Source organism: Pteronotus mesoamericanus, unplaced genomic scaffold (genome assembly GCF_021234165.1).
Source record: "Pteronotus mesoamericanus isolate MK-2021 breed Mesoamerican mustached bat unplaced genomic scaffold, CSHL_Meso_final contig_94, whole genome shotgun sequence".
Taxonomy (NCBI): domain Eukaryota; kingdom Metazoa; phylum Chordata; class Mammalia; order Chiroptera; family Mormoopidae; genus Pteronotus; species Pteronotus mesoamericanus.
In genome coordinates, this window is record NW_026555285.1 from 29,370,632 (window position 1) to 29,381,139 (window position 10,508).

Genomic DNA, 10,508 nt, shown 5'->3' on the forward strand with positions numbered 1-10,508 from the left:
TCTACTATTCAACTTTTATTGTAGACAGTGCAATATGATAAAAAAAATAAGTAAGAAAAAATAAGGAAAAAGTGGAAAAGCATGAAATAAAATATTTGTTTAAGATGATATTACCTATATATAAAATCAATCTAAGAATGTATTTGAGTCACTACTACTAATAGTGTTCAGAAAGTTTGCTGAAATCTCAAACTAGCAAATTTTGTACATAGCATTCCTATGTACCAGCAGCAACCAATTAGACACTATAATGACTTCATCCTAAAATGCAACAAAAACATCTAAGGTATTCAAGAATAAATCTAACAAAACATATGCAAAATTTTTATAGAAAACATTTTTAAACTTGAGAGGTAAATGAGGGATATATGCACAGATACACACACTATACATACACACACATTATTCATGGATGGGTGGCAAGAGTCATTATTATAGAGGAGTCAGTTTTACTGGATTTAATCTAAGATTTAATGCATTTCTAATCAAAATTCTAAAAAGATTTTTAGTTTTGGAGAATGTAGTCAGCTTATTGCAATAGTCACATCACATTGAAAAATGAATGGCTAAAAGTAATCGAAACAAGTTAAGGAAAAATAAAATGGGAGGACTCCTGCTATGAAAAATCTATACAGCAAGAATAATTTATTCTTATTGATATTGGTGGAGTATTGGACGAATATTAAAGTAAAACAAAATATGAAACATAAAAACAGACTAATGCACATAAGAACTTTATTAAATGACAAATGTGTCATTACAATTCAATGAAGAATGAATAAGCTATTCATTGAAAAATGTAAAGAAAATTGGCTATACAAATCATATGAAAGATAATATTTTATCAATGTACTGTAAACAAAAATAAACTCAAGATGCATTGAACACCTAAGAAGAAAATCTTTTTAATTTAGAAAGAAAAGTAGAAAGATAATTTAATAATACAAAGCAAGGAAATTTTTTGATGCAAGCCAAAAACCATAAAATCATCAATATTGATGAATTAGAATTCATTAAAAAAATTCTTCACTAAAAAGGACATAATAAGGTATTTTTTTAAAACTGCAAACTGTGAGAAAATATTTCCAACATCCATAAATTGACACAGTATTAGTTTTCAAGACATATACATCATTCCTACATATCAAAAAGACATGAACAATGAAAATGAAAAAAGGAAAAAATCCAAATAGCCAATTGTAACTGTGAAAAGATGCTCTACTTCTGCAAATCAGGGAATTTAAATCAAGATAATCATAGGTTTTCATTTTTCACTATTCCAATTGGTAAGAATGAAGAAATCTGTTAATATTAAGTATTGGCAATGATGAAACAGGAATTCTCCATGTGTGGATGTATAAATTGGAAAACCGTTTTATTGATCAGGGTCCCAGCAGGAAATAGATGGCATACTAAAAAAAAGTAACTGAAGAGAGGTTAATGAAGGGAATATTCACAAAGCTGAGAGTAAGAGTTAAGAGAAATTGACAAGGGATGGTGGAGCACTGTGGCATTGGTAACAGTAGAAGGCCGTTACTGCCTTAAGCGTGAAGGGCAATGACCGAAAACAGCTGAAGATCTGGCTTTTTAGGAAAGAAGCACCCAGTTGTGACCTTCATAGAAGAATGCAGAGACTGATAAACAACCCCAAAGCATGTGAGGTGCTTATTTCCCACAAAGTTCACAAAGTACAGCAGCTTACTCCTGCTAGTACTTTCATTGGACAAACCCAATAGAAGCATAAGGTCATGGGAGCCAACTTTGTACAACTCATATAGGTTTTTCTCTTGGGTCACAGAACAGTGTGAAAAAGATGGATAGTGTCAACAAGGTTAGGTGGAAAATATCCAGCACAACCACAGTGGAGAGAAATGTGGTAAAATTCAGTAACTTTGAATATATGCACTTACTCTAATCTACAATGTCTTTTCTAGGTATATACTTAAGAGACACATGTGGACAAGAAAACACACTGAATTCAGTGCTTGCACACTGAAGCATTTAAAATAGCAAAGAATTTTTCAACAATCTAAATCTCCATTAACGGACATTTTGGTAATATCATATAATTATACAATGAAATACTTTATAGTAATAAGTATGGTGAACTAGAGTTAATTACAAACAGAGATAAATCTAAAAATAATGCTATTGCATGAATAAAGCAAACTTCAAAATATTATACCCAAAGTTATATGATTTAGATATATTTATTTTCTAAAATTACACACACACACACATACACACTTTCATTTTTTTATGGAAACACGCAGGTGCAGTAATAGAATACATTCCTGTACAACGGTGAAACAGCCCTGGCTGGGTGGTTCGGTTGGTTGGAGTGTTGTTCCATGCACCTATGGGTCATGGGTTTGATTCCCAGTCAGGCCACATATCTAGGTTGCAGGTTTGATCTGCAGCAAATGCATATGGGATGCATTAATGTTTCTCTTGCGTTGATGTTTCCCTCTCTCTTCATCCCTTCCTCTCTCTCTTGAATCAATAAAAATATTTTTTTAAAAAGAATGGAATGCACCAACTTTAGAACAGTGATTATCTCTGAAAAAGGAAATGGAACATATAGGGGAATTGTTTTTATTTGCATCTACAGTGGTTTTTTTTTTTTGTAAAGAAATTTGAAAAAAAATTACTATCAACTCTCAAGTGCAAATACACGTGTGGGTATGTGTTTAGTCCTTTTGTCAGGACTGTGATTGCTGGCTTTTATAATAATGTTAACTTTATAAAATTACAGATAAACTTTTCAGAGGGACTGCAAAATTTTACCTTCCTACTATAGGCTGTTACAGTTGCTCTATTTCACACAGCACTTGGTTAGACTTCTTAATTTAACCATTCCATCACTAGCAGAGTGTATGTAGTGGTATCTTATTGTGGTTTTTACAGGCATTTGTCTAATACTAGTGATGTTCAGTATTTTTTCATTTTGTCTTTGTGTATCTTCTTTGGAAAAGTGTTTATTCACATCTTTTGTCTGTGCACCCCCCACCCACCCTCAATTGTGTTGTTTTATTGATTAATAAGAGTTTTTTAAATATATTTTAGGCACAAATATATGGATTTGTACCTAAAATAAATATATATATATATTTGCAAATATTTTCTTCAGCCTGTGACTTGTCCTTTCATTTAAAGCAGATGAGTGATTGCTAAGAGCTAGGACATGGGAGGGAATTGGCTGCTAAGAGTAATGAGGGAACATTTTTGAGGGTAATGAGGGAACATTTTTGAGTGCTATTTCCATGTTATTATGATCATAGTAGTAATTACACAGGAGTATATATTTGTTGGAACATCTAAATTTATACTTAACATTGATTAATTCATTTCTATATAAATTATGCTTTGATAAAGCCACTTAATACAGTTTTATATTAAGTATAATAATTTTAACATGAGCTGAATATTTTAAATTAGTAGCTACATTAGGGCTATATTGATCTATGTACTTTTTTGTATGTTTGAATTATTTTGTAATTTTAAAATATGGGCAGAACAGTGTCCTTCTGATTTTAACTTTGTAAATCTGGCTTCTTTAATGAACCATTGATTCACTGAGGAAACTAATCTAAAGTGAAAATTATTAACAAAAATTACTAAAATAAAAAAGCAGACTGATCCCTTCGATGTCTGAAAAGCTTAATTGTTCCATTCAGATTCTGGAATTTACAGGCTTCTGGACATTAATTTATCAGCTAATTGCACATGAGCTAAGAATACCATCCTGCTCCCTGAGGGGTGGTAGGTATAGAGCGCCGTGGATGTCTGCTGCACGAACCTTCACAGACATTTCCACTGGGTAAGAACATTTTAGGTTCCCCACCTGCTTTGGTTAGGGAAGTTTTTAAAACATTATTAATTTGATCATCTGATTTGAAAATCATCTGAATGGAAATTTGCATTTGCTGGAAAGATATCTTCTTGCCACTGACTCAAGTGGCCATTTAATCATTCCCCCTTTTATTCAAAGGACAAAATTAAACTCATCACTCTCTGTACAGAACGCTTCAGTGAGAAGCGGCCCGCACACTAGAGTAGACATGGCTTTTAGATTCAAACAGACTAGAGTTCAAATATTCTCTTAGTCACCAGTTAGCCTTGATGCCTGGGGTAGGGCACTTGCCTTATTTATGCCTTAGTTTCCTGTCCTTCAGAATGAAGACCATAATACCTACCTTGCAAGTTTCTTGTGAGTGTTAAATATCTATTGAGCACCTATCCTTTTCAAGCGTGTGAGGTGATGAACTGTTCTTGTCACATGTTGACATGTGACAGATGATGATCAATGGAAGTGTTATTATTATTAATGTAATCAGTATTTATTCAATGAGTAGTTGTTTCCTATCTTTATCTCCTCAATTCCCCACATATCTACTATTATCCATAAATACAGTAAATGTGTACAGTTAGGCTATGTCCAAATTAATGCTTAGTAAAAGCTATTAAAAAGAAAGTATTGAACATAGAAAAAACATGAAGTAATGGTCACTGAGAGCACTCAAAATATTTCACATTAGAAAAAATAGATATTTTAAAGCCAAGGACACTGAACTATTTCATTAATGTATTTTTAAAAGTGGAGCCTAGGCTAAATGATTTATGGCAGCACTTTGTAGTACATTAGAAGCGCCCTGTAGTATATTTTGTAAATACAGTGACATTTTAGCAATAAGAGTTCTCATTATATGTCTCTGTTATTAAATCATTTCTCCAAAGACAGGTTAAACTGCTGGGTTTTGGGTAAGAATTATAGGGTTTATAGATTCATGAAGTGAAAATCAGTATGCATGAGCTATGTAATGTATATTCACTGTGAAGGTGGGATACAGCGGAACGAGAAATGATTACAATACTAAGAATGTAAAAAAGTGAGCAAGATAATTTTTTGAGTGTCTAAGCCCTCTTAGAATGACTTTCCCTCTCATTCTTTGCTTAAGTGAGAATAACATGTTGCCGGCATTATCATTTTTATTTGACTTACTCAAAAAAATGTGATCATCTTGGCAGTATTTTCATTTAAGGCTTTACCTCAGGTTGTGATTAGGACTAGCTGACAGAGAGCTGACTACTGCATTTGCGTTAAAATTCAGGCAGTTATCAAAAGAAGTAAAAATAAAATCAGTAAGTTTTAATTTTGATAATATATTACTGATTCCAAATACAACAACTGTCACGTTTTCATTCATTAGAGAATTGAACAGAAGGAGTTCATTCATAGAATGCCAATGTGGCAAACTGGCCTGATTCGACACATCTCAAATAAAGTCTGGACTGTACCCTTAAAGAGTGGTGTTGGTTAATTTTATTTCCCAGTAGAATCATTGAGTTGGTCCCATGGAAGGAGTACTTGTTAATGAAATAAAGTTAATAAAAATGTAGATCTTTTATAACTAGATAAATACTGATTATTGAGTTTTCTACTCAGTACAACAACAATGAAGTCTTTATTTTGTATCGCACTTGGCCTATAGAAATTTTCTTAGAGATCTGGGGCTACAGAACACCATGGCAGAATTTTAAGCACAGTAAAAGAAATTAGGGCATGTGATCGCTTAGCAAAGGCATAAATTACTATTGAAATGGTTTATATCAGCGGTTGGTTCTCAAACTTTAGCTTGCATCAGAATAACCAGGGAGGCTTGTTAAAACACCAGTTTTTGGACTCCCACTCCGATAGTTTTTGATTCAGTAGGTCTGGGGTGGGTTCCATGAATTTGCATTTCTAAATGGTTCCCAGGTGATGTAGCTGCTGCTGGTCTGGCAACCATCCCTGAGGTGCTTTTGTGTTTATGCTGTGGATGTCACTAAGTTAATTTCCCACTTTCTAGCAGCTAGGAGAGTGTAGGATCTGCTTGAGGACTCTCAGACAATTATCTTTCATTTATCCATTTACTCAGTAAATACTTACTGAGTGCCCATAGAGTCTCGCTAAGTTCTATCGGGTTGGCCAAAAAGTTTGTTTTTTTCTTGTGTGAGATGACGCTAGTAGTGTTTAGTTGTGTTTAACTTCATTTGAAACAATTTTGTGAGACTGTGTTGTGACAGCTGTCATATTGGTGTGCATTAAAAAAACATCAAAATTGGAGAATTTTTGTGTAATCATTTTAACATTGAAAATGGAAGAAGATATGCAACACTTTTGGCATGTTATGCTTATTTCAAGGAAGATAAAAACACAACACACACACACACACACACACATACACAAGATTAGTGCAGTGCATGGAAAATGTGCTGTGACAGATCGATCATGTCAAAAGTGGTTTGTGAAGTTTCTTGGTACTATTGACATTTTGGCCAAATAATACTCTGCTGCGGGGCTGTCTTATGCATTAGAAGATGTTTAGCAGCACCCCTGGCCTCTACCCACTAGAAGCCAATAGCAAGAGATAGCCAACATACTCAGAATATCCAAATCAATAAAGTTATTGATGAAAATGAAAAACATGTCTTCTATTTTATGGAAAAACCATACAGACTCTTTGGCCAACCCAATAAATACAGGGTGGGGCAAAAGTAGGGTTCCAGTTGTGAGTACATGAAACACAGAGCTTGTTATTGTATTATTATTTATTAATTATTATATTATCTTCCATATGAACTGTGTACCCACATGGAGCTTTTGCCCCATCCTGTATACAGCTATGAATAATAACACTCAGGTCATCATTGCTTTCAATGTGCCTAAAAGCTAATGATGGAATTCTGATAAAGTATAATGATTATAAATAAGGATGCTATGAAACAAAAGAGAGGGATACCGCACAGACTTGTGGGATGGACAAGGAAGGCTTCCTGGAGAATGTGGCATCTCCGCTTTTCTGATATCTCCACTAAACTAAAAATGAAAGAAAATAAAAGCCTGTAACTTTTGAGCTAGTGCCCTCTCCCCTGAATTAATGTGAGAGCTTTTATAGAATGTTCAAACTGTTACCTCTCTCAGCTACTCACAAAAACCCCAATACCAGTACTGTCTTATAAAGATGTAAATATAATCACATCACTTTCATGCTCAAAATTTCCTATAGCTTCAGGATAAATGCCAAACTTCTTTATTATCTTTTCCAGTCTGCACTCTTAATTTTCAGAAATGCTACCAGCCATCCAAACACCTTATTCTCAAATCTTGTGGTTCTTCTTGCTCATCCTGAATATGCCCTTTTTCTTTTACATCCAGACATGGCACATGCTCTTTTCTCTATCTAGATTTCTTTGTTTCTGTATTGCCTGCCTCCATCATATCTGTTGCAGCTGAGTATTCTGGTCTCCTGTGAAGCCTTTCTTGCTTCTCTCTGGAAGGTAAGCACTTCTTTCTCTGCATTACAAGCATCTGGCAGAGATGTCTTTGTTAAGTGTGATGGGCTAATTATTTGTTGACTTGTCTATCCCCTAGACTGGCAATTTTCAAATGGTGTGGCAAGAATTTTTAAAATATGCTATACCTGACTGTTTAGTCAAGGAAAATTATCACTTTTCCTGCAGACTGAAAAATAAAATAATGGCAACAGTCAACACAACAATAGCTTTCTAGTGTGATTGAATCAAAATTATAGCTATTTTTTGTCAGATCAGCAGAAATATAAATTTTTTCGTGTGGCACAGAATTTAGTAATTAGTTTATGTGTGCCATGAGATGAAAGAGGTTGAAAGTTGCTGCCCTAGACTAGACTGTGGATTCCTGCATGGCAGAGACTATGAATTACTTACTTCATAACATAATATTTACACAAAACTAGGTACCTAATAAGTGCTCATTAACTAGGAAATGAATAAAAAAATGAAAAAAGTGGATTCAGTTATTTCTACTTGGTGATTACCATTGCCCAATATTTTTTACCTAATACCAGTTTTAAATATTTAGATGAAAGAATCTGACAGACACAGCTTGAGTCTAGAATCCATTATGTGTCCTTTAAGTTGAATTGTTAGGAATAGGGTAGAGTTGTGCATACATAAAGTTTTCCCTTATCAGTTGTGGTTAGGCAAGTTAGCCACCAAGGGTAAGGAAGGGCATGAGTAAAAATGACAGATTTTTGTTTGTCATTTATCTCCTTTCAAGCTCCCAAATATCACTGTTATTAGTGTAAAGATATTAATCCACAAGAACAGAAATAACTAGAAAAGAAAAAAGAGCAGATGAGCGATTCAATGAAATGTGGGGAAATGAGAAGCATCTGCAAAGGAAAATAACCAATTTAGAAGAACAGAGAAAGTTTAAACCTAATTATCTGTAGAGAGGGTTATGGATGAGCTAGGTTACTCTGTGGGATTCTGAGGACCTCAATGACTGGAGGTAGCCCAGACAGAAAAAATAGTTATGCATAGAGTAGTGTTTCCACAAGGTAAATTCTTTCCAGCATTTTCTGGAAAATGTGTGTTTTTCTGAACCCAGAGAAAAATCAATTGGGAAAACAAGAAAAAGAATTGCAATTTCCCTGCAAGAATTCAACCTTAATAGTCACCATAGAGATGTTAGTAGTTTGAAGAAATAGACTAACTTGCTCAAGTTGGAAGCAAGAGCAAAAATCACTGATGTGCAAAGTCAAAGAATAAGATTGGCATTTCCAGAAACAGGACATGAGCAGAGAGTAGGGAAACAGTTAAGATCTAACTAGTTGCTGTTGCTGTGTTATAAGCATTTGTGCCCCATCTGCTGCTAAGAGTGCATGATTATTGCAAATAAAATAAATATTAATACATTTATATGCATAGTATACTTTATACAAATCCTTAGAGAGTGGTTCCAAGAAATAACAAGTTCTGGAAGCAAAATATGTTCTTAAATTGGCAATTTCCACTCATAATTCTGTGTAGTGCTGTTAATTGTTTTAGGATATCAGAATGTTATGTTACTACAATTCTACCCAATAAAGTCAGCTGGCCTTTTTGAATGTTTGGAAATACTCCATAGGCTACTGGGGTTTGTAAACACTTTCACAGAGAAATGCAAGGAGAAGAAGATAAGAATGTTGTAGAATACTAAAACAGAATTAGTAACTGATCTAAATCTGAATCAGCAAAGGCAAGAGATTTCAACGGCAAAAACAAATGTGGGGCAAATGAGTGAAATATTTTCATCATTGCACATTTTTTTTTGACTCACTCTACCAACAACTGCCACAAAATGAAAGGAATTTTTCTACAAGATGGAATATTGGTTATGAAATAAAAATCAAGGTAATTGAGCAGAGCTGAACAGGTTATTGAACACATGCTTTGTGTGTTTTAAACTTTCATTAAGAAAAACAACTTTAAAATTTTTTACACATACTTACCTGGCAGGGGAGATGCAATGATCACGAAGGTGGCTTTCCCAGGGCGAGGCTCACCCATCGCTCTCCGGATGCACTGAGCCCTGTGACTTCTCCAAACGTGGGAAACTCAACTGCGTAGTTTGTGGTAGTGGGGACTGTGTTTGTGCTCTCCCCTGAAAGTAAAATATATATATATATTTAACATATTGTAGTATTATCTTTCAATATCTTGGCATTTATTTAGCGTTTATTTTTATTCCATATTTCCCTTTTACTGTTTTCTATTACCAAATAACTGTAATATATCAAATAGAGATCATTTTTATGTTATTAAAATATATAATCTCGTTATAACATTAGTTCATAATAATCATAAACTATGTTTTTATTACTATTTTTATCCTAAACTTCTGCAAATTTGCCTCTATCACAGAAAAATGATTTACTTTTATTATCATGATGACATTATTGTATGAAAACACTGAAATAAACCATGAAAAATACAGATTAGCTTATGATTTGGGGACTTTCTAAGAACTCCTGAGATTTCTCATTTCTCAGTCCAGGATTCTGTGGGGAATTTGGAACACAGAGGAGCTTGTGGAGGAATCGTATTGAGGGGAGCCCTGCTCCACCTTGTAGTCAAGCACAAGCCCATACCCACCACACCCCGAACCATGAAATACTGGGAATTAAAGCTTTTAGCATAGAAATGTCATCAGACGTAGGGAATCTGCCATAAAGATCTAGGGTGACCTGTGCATTGAGAAAGACATAGTCAGTAAAAACCTAGATACTCTACTGTGTAACCTTTCTCACTCTTCGTTTATTTAAGTCTCGAATGTCACTAGCCAGACCAAAACGGTCTCTAACTTGTTTGTCCTTTCCCCAGCCCGAGCTTATGAAATGCGTGCACCCCCCAATGTCAATGTCTGCTGGACCCTCATCTCCCACCCACAACACTGCACATCTGTCAGGGTGTCAAAAATCATTCTTACATAAGGATGAATAGCCAGGTTAAAGGATTCTCAAGTATTTGAGGAAATCCTCCAACAGGAAAGAAAAAGGCCAAAACAAATAACCCAGCTAAAAGAAGACAGGGGGATCATGAAGAATCAGGGACAATGGGAAAATTTTGGGTCAGGTAAAAAACTTTAAAATGAAATGGTTCATATCTTCAGAGAGACAAGAGAACAAATTGCACCCATAAACAAAAGAAAACAAGCATGAGAC

At 34.4% G+C, this 10,508-nt stretch overlaps 1 non-coding gene across 1 annotated transcript; it reads left to right on the forward strand.

Annotated features, from left to right (window-relative positions):
- The first annotated feature begins 9,288 nt into the window (after positions 1-9,288).
- Positions 9,289-9,450, forward strand: LOC129081203 (U1 spliceosomal RNA). The gene has a single exon (XR_008530275.1). It is a non-coding gene; the product is annotated as a U1 spliceosomal RNA (small nuclear RNA).
- Positions 9,451-10,508: the final 1,058 nt, after the last annotated feature.